Raw genomic sequence first — 16,686 nt, forward strand, 5'->3', positions numbered from 1 at the left:
TATAAAGGGAGTTGGGGTGATTTAGGTATATGGAAAGAATACCCTTCTCCTCAAAGGAGGTTTAAAATTAAAGGGGAAAGAAATCATAGTCCAGTAGGCCTGAAAGCAATTCTGCTTACACACACACACACACACACACACACACACACACACACACACACACACACACCCTTTTCTTTCCAGCTGAATTTATTTCTTGCCCTCTTCTCCCTTCTCTTTCATTCTTCCTCCTTCCCCCCCATCCCCAACAAACACTCCTTTATTTCAGAGCCAGGGCTGCCCTTCCACAAGATGGCTGTTGCTGTTGCCACCATTCCTTGTGAGCTTTCCTAACTGAGCTTTAAGAGGCTGGTAAACCTATCCCACCTGACCCTCCCCAATCTCCATAGAGACTCTAAGAGACTCATATTGACAACTATTCTTGGTGTTGTCCTAAGCAAGGAATAGATGACAGGAAAATAGTATGATGAAGTTCGAAGTGCTGTACTGAGGTTTAGAACTTCTGCATTCAAACTCTGGTTATTTATGATTTTTTTTGTGACCCCAAGCAATCATTTCGCCTCTTCAGCTAAGAGGGAAACAATAATGTACTATCTCTCAAAGGTTTATTGTAGAGAATGTGCTTTGTAGACCTTAAAACACAAGAGAAAAAGAGTTATTATACAAGGCTATTTCTGTATCTTCCCTTGGCTTCAGCATTATTTGTGAATGAAAGGTTTGAACAGAGCTTAAAGTATTATAGTCATCTATTATATAGCTGAAATACATACTTAATTTTAGAAGACTAGCATATGGTGGTAAGTATAAAGTGTTTCTCAACAATTTCTTCCAATTTGTGTCAAAGTTGAAGGGGAATTTTTGCTTTTTTGTGGACTTTTGCTCATTAACATCAGACTGGCCACACTTATTCAGTACTTTAAGTCCAAAGTGCCAAAGTGGGAAATGACTGGATTCTGATTGGGATAATAAAGTATACCAAGACTATGAAAAATGTCTGTCAATCTACAAAGCCTTTTGGACTTTATATATCTTTCATGCAGGGCATTTCCAAGCACTAAAGATTAGAAAGTTTCTATTCTCTAATTCTCTAATATTGGGGGGGAAATTCTCTGCCAATCAATAACGACATAAAAACTATCTCTATCTATATTACACATATATACATATGGGATGCTTTCTAGCTTAAGGCTTTTACTACCGTTCTGATCATGGGACTTGTTCGAAGTCCTCTTTCGAAGGGATTGAGAGAACTTTTGCCCATCTCTGATTCACTCTACCTAGTTGGGAACTCTGCCTACAGCAATACTGCACCCCAGGAAAAAAGGGGAGGATGTTTCAAAGATAGGGGAGCAGTTTGCCGGGATTCCTGTTAAAACAAAACAAAACTGGCTCCATCCAAAAAAGCCAAGATCGGAGGTGGGGAGGAAGAGAAGAGGGAAAAGAACGGTCAAGTTTTCTGAGTCTTCCGCGTTGCTCTTCTGAAAGCAGGGGGCAAGAGAAAAGCTGTGTACCCGGGAAGAGAAAATGGGACGAAGAAACAGTCCAAGGTAATAGGTAGCTATCCGCCGATAGGCAGGAGAGAGAGAGAGAGAGCAGCAAAATTGGAGATTCAGGACTTTCTCCCTGGATGCTCCGAGAGAAAGGGAGAGATAGAGATAGGAAAAGTGCACGACGAAGAAAGTTGAAGTAGGGTCCTCGGTTTGGGGTTTTTAAATTTCTTTTTCTTTTCTTTCCTTCCTTCCTCCCTCCCTCCCTTCCCTCCTTCCTTCCTTCCTTCCTTTTCTTCCTTCCTTCCTTCCTTCCTTCCTTCCTTCCTTCCTTCCTTCCTTCCTTCCTTCCTTCCTTCCTTCTTTCTTTCTTTCTTTCTTTCTTTCTTTCTTTCTTTCTTTCTTTCTTTCTTTCTTTCTTTCTTTCTTTCTTTCTTTCTTTCTTTCTTTCTTTCTTTCTTTCCTTTCTTTCTTTCTCTTTCTTTCTTTCTTTCTTTCTTTCTTTCTTTCTTTCTTTCTTTCTTTCTTTCTTTCTTTCTTTCTTTCTTCCTTCCTTTCTTCCTTCCTTCCTTCCTTTCTTTCTTTTCTTTCTTTCTTTCTTTCTTTCTTTCTTTCTTTCTTTCTTTCTTTCTTTCTTTCTTTCTTTCTTTCTTTCTTTCTTTCTTTTCTTTTCTTTTTTTTTTAAAGAAGAAAGTGTGTACAAAACTAGCTCGGGAGATTATACGGCCTCAAGCAAGCCTGAGATGGAGAAGAGGGGGGCGGGGAAGGGCGGAGAAGTGAAGAGAGCTGGGGTGGGAGATGCAGAACAAATTCCTTCCCACCAGAGTCACCAGTCTTCGGGGACTCCTGGGCGTACAGGCTCCGAGGGTCTTAGTCCTCCAGAAAGGTCTGCCCTTCGAGGAGAGAGAGGGTAGGACAGAGGAAAAGGGGGGCGGGGTGGGAAAGTCGGGGTTTTTCCTTTTTCTCTTTCCTGCTAAGTCTTGTCTAAGAACTCCAGGCCAGCTCCAGCAGACGAGAAGGTCTGTAGGGGAAGAAAAAAAGAAAGCAAGAGAAAACTCTGCTGTGGCAACTTTTGAAAACTGGCTGCATGATTAGTGGCGAGGCACAAAGCGGAGGGACAGCTGCACCATCCCGGGTGGGGGTGAGGGTGGGGGGGTACTGTAAGGAAACAGCCCGCAGCCGGGGGCCCTGGGGCGTGGGCAGGCCGCCCGCACACACTCTCAGAGACAGGAAAGGTTGAAATGTTATCGCCTCTAAGTGGCTCGAGAAAAGTAACCCGAAAGGGAAGTCAGAGACTTTTGCCTAGAGAACAACCTGTTGGAAAACCACGAGGTGAAGCTTTCTTCTCGCTGCTCTCGTAGACTTAGTTATTATGGGATTAAAACGAGAACCGATTCTCTTAGGGGCTGCCGGGCATAGCCAAAGATAGAGGAGCTAGTTTGGGGCTCGTGTTTTGTCTGAAAGTACCCACAAGCAGTAGAGTGCACTCCTACAATCCATGTTTCTAGCGTTTCCAGGCTCACAAAATGCTGTCTCCACAACCAAATCACCCACTAAATAATTGTGGAAGGAAAAGATAGACAGGCTCTCGTCTCCCCGCCCCACTCTTGCACCCCAAACCACACTTCTTTTCCCTTCCCTTCTTCGCCTTCCGCAGCCCCATCGTGGTTAACCTTTGGGGCGCGGGCCGGTGGGTGAGCTGTGCCAGCTTCCCTTTTCCTATACCCCGGGGCAGGTGGCAGCGCGGGCAAGGCAACAAAGCATGGGCGCGAACGGGGGGGGGGGGGGGGAAGCTAAGCCTAGCCGGGCTATGTCTGACCCAGCCGGTGAACTCTAGAGAGTTGCCAGCCTGTTCCTTCTGACCTCAGGTCCTCGGCCATCGCATATTGTCGCGCAGAGATAGATGGAAAACAAACCTCACGAAAGAAGGAAACTTTTCCCCTAGCCCAGCCCGTATGGGAAAGGGGAAGGTGTGCGACAGCAGTGGCGCGAAACGGAGCGCCAGGGACCCGCAGCCCTGAGCGCGGGGACCGAGAACTTGCGAGTTCGGATGTCTGCCCTCGGTAGACCTGCAGACTCTGGACCATATAGTCCCATTCAAAGTACAACGGAGAGAGGCGTCCTTAGGTTCCAAATACCCAAGAGCTATCTAATGTTCCTTCTTTGCTGCGGAGTCTAAACCGGGGTAGCTCGGGATGTCTCCCCCCCCTCCCCCACCCTCACCCAATCCATTTCTGTATAAAACCAAGTTATCCTACAAGGGATGCAACCGCCAAGGGTGGCCTTGGGATGTAGGTGAACGAAGAAAAGGGGGCTGATTCCTATTTTGCATTTGTGTGGAGTGTCTCCTACGGAGTTTATAGGAGTCTTTCAAAATGGTCAGGCTCCCTCTCTCTTTTCACCATGGGGTTGAGGGAAAGTGGGAGGAAGATGAGGTTATTTAAAGCTCATTTGCTACCAGTACAAAATGTTCCAGCTCTCCCTCTCCTGTCTCGGCGCGCCTCTGCCCAGCCTTTGATATTTAAGACCGGCAAGATCTCCCATGAAACTACCTGTTAAGGGAACGAGTGACACCGCATTCTTAAAGGCTCGTCATGTCTTAAAAAAAGAAAAGAAAAAAAGTCAATCACATTCTTTTGAGAGGGGGTTGTTCTTGAGGTGCCACCGGGAGAGTGCCCCGTGGGTGGGGAAGAGAAGCAGCAGAGGCATGTAAGCACTGCTGTCCATCAGCCGCCCATCCAAACTGTCCCCAATCCGTCTCGGCTCGGCTCCATTCCTGAGCACCAGCCCGGACTATCCTCGCTAGTTCGTACAGATATTGGCCGCACTGAAGGGCACGAACATGTCCCTAGAATGCTAAGTTTGGGGGACGACTCGAGATTTCTAGTTGACTTTGGCAGAGCGGGTTTCCTGACTTGACAAAAACCAAAACCAAAACCGCCTCCCCTAGTTAGGGCTTTCCTTCCTCAGCCCCGAGCCAGCTCCCCAAGCTTAAGAAGCCAGTCAGGTGAATTACTCGAGTTGGATTTCAACTGTTTTCCTGTCATTTCGGAAAACTTCGATCACGTTGTTCCTGAAGCTTAATCTATTGATTGTTAAATCTATCATTCTGTGTCCTTAAATACAAAGGACAAAAAATAGCGCTAGTCGGAGGGAGTGAGGAGTGGTACAAAAATCTTATTTTCTATACCGTTTTATCCAGCTTCCTTTAATATTTTCACCTCGTACTTCGCAACATTATCTGTGTTATTTTTGGTCCTGACATGTTACGACAGTAATTTGCTAGTAGCTGATGCATTGGATCTGGGTGGTTTAAAAAAAATAAAATAAAATAAAACTATCTGGACTAGTCTGTGAAAACTATCTGGACTTAAGTTTGATCATCATTTTAGACAAATGATTATGAAATTTATTGTAATTATGATGTTGATGATTGCAATAAATGGAGATCATATTTTATGTTTTATAAAATACTTGCTGCACAACTCTTGTATCCTATTTTTAAAACGGGGTTTGGAGGTGAGGAGAAAGTGATGGGATTGGAATTTAAGAAGGCTTTCCTTCATCCATGTTTTTTCCTAAAGAAATCTCCCCCGACCTACTTCGCTAATTCCCCAATCACCACTAGCAAGGAGCAGATCTTCGAACTAGAACCTTGGGACTGGAGAGGTTGGGGCGGGGGGGAGGGGGGGAAGAAGGCGAGGGAGGGAAAGGGTCACATTGGGCTGAATATTTTTTTTTTTCGGAACTAAGTTCAAAGCTTTATTTCCCAGCATTTATGTCTTAATTATACCGAGTTACAGAAAAGGATCCCCAGAAACGAAATACTACATAAATATTATGCAATAAAAGAACGTGTGGGAAGGAGAAGAGGGTAAATGAAGGAGTCTTCTTTGGAGGGGATACTCATTTTGACAGTGAGGGAAACAATGTTCCGTTAAGGGAATAGGATTGCCTGGAAAAAGAGCGTATGATCAGACGTGGCACCCAGTCCGCCTGTCGACTTTGTAATTCTGCAATAAATTAACTGTGGCTTGAAGCCCCCTTTCCTTTTCGGTCACTTGTGGCCTCTGTATTTCACCTAGGTGACACTATTCACCCCCGGGACGCCCCGTCTTTTTCTGGGTCTTGCAGTTTGGCTGTTTCTTTCCAGCGATTTAAGAGGATGAAAAGGTCAGCTCTTCCAGTGGGTTCAACTGTTCAAATCCTCGGCTGCAACATTTCTTTTTCTAATAACTATAGCTAGGAAACGAAACAGTGTTTTTCTCGTTTTTTATCTGCTTCTACTCCTTTCTCCCCTCAGTCTCGAGTCGCATCCCAGGGGCAATCAGCACAAGGGAAACAATGTAGCTTGTTGTATACATAACTTGTCCAATAAAGAAAAAAGGCGCAGGTACTACACACGCAATGAAGGCATGGCCATGAATTTTCCTTGCAAACCTTTAAACGGTTTTGATACACAATATGCCAATTTTCTGGATACAGGTGTTGTGAGATCCACCCAGGCAAGGTGTTTGGAGGTTTTGTTACTGTTTTGCTTGTTAGTAATAATGTGTAAACTGTTCGGGTCTACGAATAACAATTCATCTTGTAATGCAATTTACAAAAGCCTGGATATCGGGTTTTGTAAATCCCATAGGTAGCTAGCTAGCTCACTGTTTAAATTTCTGTCCCGGTGCTTGCAAGGATGATTCAGTACCAAGGAGACAGCACAGTACCTGTGCTTTGGAAAATCGCAATATGCTGTAATACACACATACATATTTTATTTCTCCTTTGCTGTGTTACAACAGACTGTGTCCAAATAAATTTGATATCTCAAAATATAAGCGCTTGCAGTCAAAACACACCTACCGTTGGAGGAAGGCACTATGCTTGCTTTTGTATGGATGTGGGTGTGTGGACATACCTCTCTCTGTTTAGGCGCACACACATATTTTTTTTTACATGTATGGTTTGTCATATACGGAAGCCTTGCATCTGTTTTACATACCCTATTTTTATGTCAAAAATTCAGCCGACTACATGTACTGGCAAGATGTAAAAACTCAAGCCCGGCTGCTTGTAATGTGAAAGAGTGGAGGGAAAGTGGAAACATTCCTTACCAGCAGCTTCCAGCTTCTCAGGAACATGAGGCCTCGAAGAAAGGATGTGCTGAGGAAAATCACAGCTAAGGACCAGGGCAAAAAGTGAACAGCTTTTAAAAGGAAGAAATCTCCATTTACTTTATTTTCTTTTTTTTTTCTTTTTTTTTTTTTTTTGGTTATCTTTAGATCACTTTGGATGGTCTCCTCTTATCTTGATAAGCCAGAAGTTCATTGCACAAAAGTTCATGAACCAGAAAGCCCAGAACTCAGGGATCTCTCACTAATCAGCCTCAATCTCATGATTTCTTAAGAATCATATTCTTTAGGCCTTCTCCAGAAGACAGGTATATTCCTGAGAGCATAGGAATGGCTCAATGTTGCCCTTCTATGGGATATTTCTCATTCCTGAAATAAGGGGAAAGACCAAGTGATGTGCCAACCTAAGGAGAATTGGGAGTGGTTGAGTGGCAAGCTAGGTCCAGAGTCAGATAGCATTTACTGAGTGAGTGACTTTGGGTAAACCATTTTTACCTCTTTGCGTCAATTTCCTCAACTATAAAAAAAAAAGTGGTACTTGAACTGGAAATGAGATTATATAAAACTAATTGCATTAATGTACCTAATGCAATACCTACAAGTGATTTTATTGTTAATATTAATGGCTAACAATTCTTTTTCATGAGATTAATAAGTAAAATTATGATCACATTGCTGCTCAAAATCTTGACATTCTATACTCATGTACATGGCAAATCCTCCCATAATTTGTACTTGTGGGTAAGAGGAAGCAACATACCACCTGTCTTTACATTGCTTTTCATAAAGATAATTTTCAATCAATTTAATGTCAACCATGCCCCTAGAAATAGTGTCATTTACCTTCCTAAGTACTCTGTCTCATAGGGTTAAATATCCCTACTTACAGATGCTCCTAAAAGCATTTTTTTTCCTTTTCTTTTGTACTTCTGAACTCTCCCAAAATGACTTGGTGTTTACTGGCTAGATTTCTTTTTAAGGACCATGGCTTAAATCAAAACCAGTCCATCTTCCTACCACTACATTACTAATGGCACAAGTTACCACATAAGGCTCATCTTCCTAATCCATACTTTCCCTCTCCACTACACAGTGGTAAAGCAGAGTTGAGAGTGGTTTTAATTCTTATCACTTAACTCTCTCTAAGCCTCAGTTTCCTTGTCAATCACGAGATAATAATACTGGTCAAACTGAGTTCTAGAAGGGTTTTTAGGGATTATTCAGTCCAATTCCTTATTTATGAGGAAATTAGAAGTCTAGTGAAGATAAAAGTGAGTTCCAAGATTGAAACACAAGGAAGTGGCAGAATCAGAAACAAATCTACCAGATCCACCTTCTTTGCCACTGCATTCTCTCTACATTAGAGATCAATCAGGATAACTGTCTTATTTTACATTAGCGAAAACTCAAAGCTCAGGGAAGCTATCAGTTTTTCAAGATTATAGGAAGCCATGTCTCCTGATTTCCAGTCCATTGCTCTCATTTCTTAGTCTGAACATAATTACAGCAGTGTATGGGGGGGGGGTAGGAAGTAAGAGCAATAATACCTACCTTCAAAAAGTGAGAGAGAGGTGCTTCTCTCTGGATTAGGCTGTCTCAGCACCTCTTGGGGCATCAGGTATTTTCCTAGTTCTGTTTATGATTCCTGGGTAAGTATTCTCTTTCCCAGTTCACTATGGTTTGGTTTTTTTATGTTTATGTTTTTGTTTTTGTAAGCATGGCTTTTCAAGCCCAAGTTTGCTCAGATATAAAATGAGGACAATTAAACTCTAACTACATAGATCTGAGGGGGTTTGTTATTTTGCATTTAAATCCCATAGAAATGTGACCTAATTAATGAAATTCAAAATAGTCTACCCTCTAATATTTTATGCCACCATAGCTTGTTCCCCAGAAACATTTGGGTTGGTCAATAGTATCTCTTTTGCACCTTCTACCCTGAACTTAGAAGTCCAAGAGGTCTTTACTTGGACGCTGCATAGACATTGTGCTGTATCTAAAGTCAGAATCTGGGTTCAAATCCCACCTTTAACATCCACTGCCTGTGTTAACTTGGCCAAGTCATTCATCTCTGAGACTCAGATTCCTCTTCTGAAAAATGAATGGGAGGTTACACTAAATGGTTTATGACGACTGCAATCTACATTTTCTTAGAAATACTGATGACCTTGAGTTCATGAGAGTTTATTGTTTTTAAATATTTGGAAGGGAAAGGGTGAAATTGAGGATGTATTTATGGGAAGAGGGGAAGGTTTGTCATAAAGTACGAAAAGGATATGTGGTTTTGGGTGGTAAATGGTATGCAATGAGTCCTTTCGAATCATATCTTGGCAATTCTTGGTGGGTGCCTATTTTTGCTCATCAGTTTCTGTAACAGCAAGCAAGCAAGAAGTTCGTTGGGGAGGGTAATTTCTTTGTCCCCAGATGCCTACCTGTATGATCAAATGAATCATAGCTTAATAGAATCATACCATCTCAGAACTGGAAGGGATCCCAGAGGTCATGTAGTCTAGCATTAACACACATCATGACTCCTGTCTATAACATCTCAACTGCTTATCATTTAGCATCCAGTAAAAATCACCAGAGATGAGAAAAATCATTACCTCCCTCAGAGCCTATTCTATTTTGGTTAACTCTAATTATTAGGAAGTTTTTCTTGTACTTTGAGCCAAAATTTGTCTACCTTTAACTTCTACTCATTGGTCTTTGTTTTACCTTCTGGAGCCATGTAGAACTAATGTAATTCTCTTTACAATATGTAACCTTTAAAATAATGGAAGTCTATGATTATGCCCCATTAAATCTTCTCTTCTACAGGTGAGGAATCTTCATTTATTTTGAACCATGCTTACCTAAAATTATTTTTAAGTCCCCCTGCTCACCAATCAAAGGTTGGCCTCCTCTGGATATACTCTAGCTGGTGAATATCCTTCCTAAAATACAGAATCCCATAATGCCTAGATGTGGTCTACCTAGGGCACAACCTACAATCTAGCTGAATGTTACACTTTCTTCATTATATTCTCCAGGGCAGGTGTATAAAACTTCTGACAAAAATGATACCCAATTTGGGGAAGCTGTGATTTTTTTTCAATGGAGAGGAAGAGATTAGAAGGTGGGAAGACAGTGGAGAGATACATCTTTGACACATTAATGACTTTACCTGAAGTTTAATAAGTTTTTGACAAAACCTGAAAATGGGTAGAGGAGAAAGTAAAAAGGCTACATGTCCTTAGTTTTTCTTTATTACCAAATATGTCTAATTTTCTTCTGAAAAGCCTGGTTTTTTTTTCCACTGAGATTTCCTCAGCCTGAAAGAATCTCTAGATATAGTCTGGCGTATTATACTAGAAAGTAGGAAATATAATAGGGAATGTGCCTTGAAATTATGAGTAAGAGGAAATATGATGTAGACTTTGTTTCCTCAGCCAGCCTGGCGCTGTTGAGCAGCATAAAAGATATTGGAGAGGGGGGTTGGTAATGGAGACTCCTACTGGCAACTCTGCAGCTATTATGAATTAGACAGGATGATCATAGCATCATTGATTCTAAAGTTGGAAGAGACCTTAAAGATTATCTAGTTCCAATATCATCCTTTTATTTTACAGATGAGGAAATTGTAAGTGACTTGTTCAAGGTCACACAGTAAGGAGTAAGCTAAGATTCAATCTCCTGTTTCTCCATATGCTGAGGGAAGACACAAATGTGAAGGAAATTTGTAAATGGAGAAGGGGAGACTACAAAGAGGACAGTGTGAGGAAGGAAATTTTCCAGTTACTTTAAGTCTAGGAAAAGGAATGCTTCATAATCTTCCTTTAATTCCCAAGTTTCAGGAAAAAGGATGCTGCGCCCCCTGGTGCAGCTAGATGCTAGCAAAAAGTAATGAAACTAATGATTAATAAATATGGAAAGATGGTCAAATATCTTAATAATCAGAGAAATACAAATCAAGGCAATCCTAAAGATATTGAGTTTCTCCCACTAAAATGAAAAAAAAATAGAAAAAGGATAAAAATTCAATGTTTGAGAGGCTTCAGGGAAACAGGCACTCTCAGATGTTGTTGATGAGACTACAGACTACAGACAAAAATATATTTTTGGGGGGAGGGGGATATGGCAATATACAATAAGAGTGATAAAAATAATCAGAGATTTTGATATATAGTTTCTATAGATAGGAATTTTTAAAAGTCATAAAGGGGGGAAAGAGATTCATCTGAACAAACATATTCATTGTTTGCTCTACTTGTCTGATGTCAGGCAATGATGTTACAATGATACCTTTAGAAAACCTAATGGACATTTTTAATCTCCAAGGCAACTGTTCAAGAACAAAAAGAAACTTCTAAAGGATCTGACATTTTTCTTCTTACAGCATAAGGAAGTGGAAAGTGAAATATACTTCTTTCTCTAAGAGGATGGAGTGATTTTTTTTTGCATATTTTAGATAATAGTAAAGTATAGGTTTAGAAAGAAAGCTAAGGAAACTTGAATTCTGATATCAATTCTAATCTTGAAAAAGTCTCTCTCTTAGCTTCAATTCCTTTATCCATAAAATTAGAGACTTATACTAACTAGACAATCTTTTTCATTTCTAATAATCAAGGATAAATTAGACCCTTTTCCCCTTTTTCGCTTCTTGTTCTTGGGATTTTCTTAAAGCTCCTTCTAATAACTTATATTTCTATAGTGCCTTAGTTTTTTTTGTTGTTTTTTTTAGTTTTTCCAAATTTTAATTGGAACACAAGGTTTTCCAATTTCTTCCTCTCTCTCCTTCCTCTCTTCTCCCTCCAGTGCCTTAATTAAAAAAAAAAATCAAGTTCCTTAGACAAACCTGTGAAGTAGATAGTACAGGTGTAATCTAATTATGAATGAGGAAACTGAGTCTCAGGAAAGTTGTGTCTTCCCCAGCATCACCCACCTAATAAGCTTTCTGGGTACTTGTATTCCTCCTCATTTAAATTCAGGATTCCCCCCCAACATGTTAGCCTGGAGTATCAGCACACAGGTAAAAATATTGATATGTTTTCAGCATTCTAAACTTAAATTCTAGGGTCTCTAAACAAAAATTTCAGAAAGGGGTCTCTTTTACTCATTTTAATGCAAAATAAGCAAACCTTCATTAGAGAAAAGATGGATCCTTTCATGGGCCTCCCTGCAAGGAAGCAGCTGTTTGGGCAATAATTAAGCCTATGATATGTTTCTTTTTTAAAAAAGTGCTGTACTGAAAATCATGTTACTAAGTGTTATATGTGGTAGGTGTGAATATCTGCTTCAGCAGTTCCAGGCACAAGCCCAAAAACTTCCACAGAACTAGGATGGCATTTTGCTCCTAATGGGACTAACATTCTAAAGATAAATAGATAGACCCACTTAGAGTATATTCTTCCTAAAGGAACAAATTCTCAGTTTACATTGATATTTGGGAAATAAACATATAAATTCAGAATTTTTTTGTTTTGGTTTTAAAAGACAGGGTCAATTAGATTTTCACAAAATTATAAGGAATATGGGGATTAGTCTCTTGCCTCCTTTTTGGGTAAAGTTACCTCATCAAGACTGAAGGAAAAACCACCTGCACCAACACTACTGTCACTACCATCACCACCATCACCATCACCATCACCATCACTGCTACCACCCTTATCACTACCACTACTATCACCACAACCTCTTGTATTCTTTCCCTTCCATCCCATTACCATATATATATATATACATATATATATATATATATACTCTACCCAGAGCTTTGTTTTTCTTTTAATTCTTCACTTTTTTACTTTCAAAGCTTTATTTTAGACAATAAATATTTTGGGAATGGGACAGAACAGTGGTTGGAACATTATTCTTCCCACCCTTTTCCCCTGGATATATCACTTTCTGTGTATTAATGTCTCAGTCTCAGGTTTTAAAACTTCATTGTAACTTGTGAGACTTGACTCACCATAAACCAAATAATTGCATGCCATTCATGTGAAGGAAAACAAATTTTACTAACAATAAAGCATATGTTTATTAAGAAGAAATATTAAAGAAAAAACCCAGAAACAAAATACATGCCTATTGTTTGAAGGATTTTGTGGTATATGAAGGTAATTGAATATTATTTTCCATAAAAATGACTAATAAGAATTCAGAGAAATATGGGAAGACTTACATGAATTGATCCAGAGAGAAGAGAGCAAAACCAGGAGAATGATACACCATAACTCCAATAAAGGGAAGGAGAACAGCATTCAAAGAGAGATGAATTCAGATTGAATGCAATGACCAATCTTGGTCTTAGCGAACAGATGATGAAAGCAGCATCACTCTTCTTGGCAGAGAGGTGGAGAAATATGGCTTACATTGTGTGTGTTGTCAGATGTGAGGACCATGCTGGTTGGTTTTGCTTAACTGATCTGTCTTTGTCACAAGGGAGGATTCTTTGGGACCACGGGATTTAGGAAAATGACTGTGAGGCAAAAAAAAAAAAAAAAAAAAAAAAAACCCAGAAGGCAGAAGGCATCTGTAAAACTTTACCAAAAATAGGAATACCAAAAAAAGTGTACACACACACACACACACACACACACACACACACACACACACTTACATATGCACCCCCATGCCTGAATGAATTGCTTATTTTGCGTATTTCTAGCCCTTGTTGTGTAGTAGGAGATTTCCTCTGCAATCACACTGGTATGGTAATGATAAAGGCAGCCTTTTTTTTTTTTTTTTTTTTTTTTTTTTTTGGTAGGAATGTATACACATTTGTAACAAATCTTAAAGAAAATGGAAAAATTTTAAGACCTTTCTTCTAGTGCTTTTTTCTATTGTATATTGTAAAAAATACTCTCCAAAGTCTAATCAATTAAACATTTACTATTAGGCTCTTGGAACACAGAGGCTGAAATGAAATAGTTTCTTGCCTTAAGGAGTTTACATTCTATTGGAGGGTGGGAGAGGGAATACAATAAATATAGAGAAAATAAAACACAAAGCAATTTGTGGAGAGAAAGAGCAGTTAACATTTACTGGGATAAAGAAAATCTTCAAGTGGAGGGTAGCATTTTAAATTTCCTTCAAGTATGGCAACATGGTGATTTGAATTCTAAAAGATGAAAATAAAGAATGGATCAATGCAGGACATTGGAGATAGGGAATGGAATGGAAAATTTGGAGAACAATTGGCAAGTAGTCCAGTTTGGATAGAAGGTAGAGTGCATGATGGTGAAATTGTCTGGAAATGTAGGCAGAGATCATATTTTGCAGAACTTTAAATGATAAGCTAAGGAGTTTGCATTTTATCCTCATTTAGAACGCAAACCTAGACACCTTAATCCCTAAGCAGGTTCATTGACTCAGCAGTCAATGAAGATGAGACTTTTGTTCTGGCTTGATGTCTCTTAGGTAAGTTCTGAATTTGACAGAATGTTCCACTAACCCCTTTCTCATCTGATCAAGAACAACTGCTTAATTCACCATAGCTATAAACCCTTGGATATATCATTTAAAACATAGCTCAGAAGTAAGCTGCAGCTGGAGCTCACTTTATAAGAATAAGAGACAGTCACCATGTATAGGAGTAGAGAGGGGGAAGCAAAACTGGACTGTGTCCTTAACTGGTGTTTTGGGTTATGTGAACAACTCCACTGGTGGGGGACTGGGAAGATGAAAGAAGGAAGGGTTGATTTTCAAAGGACCTGTTTATATTCTTCTTGTGGAGTGAACTTACTTCCAAAGTAGCACCCTAAGTGTGCATGATTGAAAAGGTCTCTACTCCCACCTAAGGCACAGATTATTTGACTCATTAACCTTAAGATTCACTTTACAAGAGATAGTAAATCCACCCAGAATAGTGCTATATGTCTAGATGACTATATAGTTCACTGAGGAAGTAGAAGTCCATCAGAGAGTGAAGAATATTTATTTTTAAAATTGTTCACCATTAATAGACTGGGGTATTTGCTTTCCCATTTTTATCAGGCTAAATAAAATATGTCTTTTATTTGATATTTGGAGGGGATCTGAGGGCTCTTTTTATAGAAACCTTGATATCAGCAAATACTTTCCTAAGGAACTTTTTAGAAAAGGAAACAGGAAAATAGTGATGATAATGATAATGATGTTAGATGCCTTCAAGATTAAACATGGTTTGGGCAGACAAAGAATCTCAGGTTCTGGACTGTGGATACATTGGAAATAACTAGAAGTCACTGAAAATTATTGAGCAGAAGTGTGATGTAAGAAGACCCAGGATTTAGAACTATTCATTCAGCCCAATAATTTCCATAGTGACAATAAGCATGTAGATAAGCCTATTTATGCTAAGACACATACATAATATCTGCATCTGCACCTGTAAGAGAGATATTGGGACTTCTCTAGGGAACACTTTCTTACTGTGACAATAGTTGAATTGTTTTTTCAAAGCTTTTTCTATCACCCAAACGTCTTTCCTAAATAATGTCTTCATCCTTTCTAGAAAGCAACAATAACTACCCTTGAACATAAGGAGTAAGTAGGATCATAGGATTATATAGATTTGAGGTGAAAGAGACAGTAGTGTGGCCATCTGATTTAACCTCCAATTTTTACAGATGAGGAAACTTAATGCCAGAGAAATCAATCATTTACCCCAGGAGGTCACACTGTTAGTAACAGAATCAGAATTTGAAGCCAGATTCTCTAATTAATTCATTTGAGAAATTATTATATGAGACATGTAATCCAGGCAGAGATCATTAGGAATATAACAGGAAAGATTATATAGATCAAGGTAAAACATAGAAGTAATTGATCAATAATATTAATCCAACAACTATGGATCAAATTCCTGCTCTGTACAAAATATATAACTGTTAAAAACCTGAAGATTTAAAAAAAAACTGTTTCAAGGCTAATTTCAGAAAAGCCTGGAAAAGACTTACATGGACTGATGCTGAGTGAAGTGAGCAGAACCAGGATAAAGTTGTACACAGCAGTACAAGACTGTGTTAAGAACAACTACGATAGACATATCTCTTCTCAGCAATTCAGTGATCCAAGGCAATCACAATAAACTTTGGATGGAAAATGTTATCTGCATCCAGAAAGAAAACTATGGAAATTGAATGTGGATTAAAGCATACTACTTTCAACTATTTTTCTTCTGTTTTTTTTTTCTTGTAGTTCTTATCTTCTTTTTCTTCCAACATGATTCATATGGAAATACACAAAACACATTAAAAAACGAATGTACATGTATAACATCAGAAAAATAAATTAAAAACCTATTCTTATACCCACCATTATTTTATAATTTGTTAACTTTTTTACTAGTATCACTACTAGTGGAAAAAAATCCTGGAAAAAAATGCTCATTCTATTCCATGACAATAATAATATCAGTTTTGAATGGCTATGAGTTAGAACTAATCATCATCAAAACATAATTAGCATTGACGGTAGCAAGGTAGCATGACAGATAGAATGCCAAATCTGGGTCTGGAAGACCTGAATTCAAATATGACCTCAAACATTTACTAGTTATGTGACCTTGGTTAGACAAGTCACTTAACCTTGTTTTGTTTCAGTTTTCTATATCTGTAAATAGAGACAATTAAAACACCTATTAAAACACCTACTTCCCAGAGTTGAAAGAAACTAAATTGAGACAATATATGTAAAATGCTTAAAACAGTGCCTACCATATGGTAATTTTCATAAACTACAAAGCCATTATTATTAATTAGCTATCATATAATGTCTCTATTATGGATCTTTGATACTTCTATGCATCTTTAAGCATTTTAATTTATCCCTAAACTTTAGAACACACTTACTTTGGAAAAGTAAATTTAATAATTTAAAAAAACTAATTTTATTAAATATTTTATTTGTGAATACAGGGGCAGATCAGCTTAAAACATAGTCATAATAGCCTTAAACATCACAGTAGATTAGGTATAGCATAATACGTTAAGGTTTGGAAAGTGCTTTACAAATATTATCTAATTTTATTTTTTCAACAACTTTGTAAAGTAGATGCTCTTACTATTATCATCCTTATTTTACAGATGAGGAAACTGAGGCAGAATTAAAGA

At 38.8% G+C, this 16,686-nt stretch overlaps 2 long non-coding RNA genes across 2 annotated transcripts in view; both read left to right on the plus strand.

Annotated features, from left to right (window-relative positions):
* The window catches only part of LOC141551365 (uncharacterized), a 132,789-nt gene that overhangs the window by 35,188 nt on the left and 80,915 nt on the right, over nucleotides 1-16,686 (plus strand). The gene's annotated exons all lie outside the window — the stretch shown is intronic.
* On the plus strand, nucleotides 2,308-3,391 carry LOC141551366 (uncharacterized). Its single transcript, XR_012484845.1, has 2 exons — nucleotides 2,308-2,397; nucleotides 3,356-3,391. It is a non-coding gene; the product is annotated as an uncharacterized LOC141551366 (long non-coding RNA).

Source organism: Sminthopsis crassicaudata, chromosome 1 (genome assembly GCF_048593235.1).
Source record: "Sminthopsis crassicaudata isolate SCR6 chromosome 1, ASM4859323v1, whole genome shotgun sequence".
In the NCBI taxonomy this organism is placed as follows: Eukaryota; Metazoa; Chordata; class Mammalia; order Dasyuromorphia; family Dasyuridae; genus Sminthopsis; species Sminthopsis crassicaudata.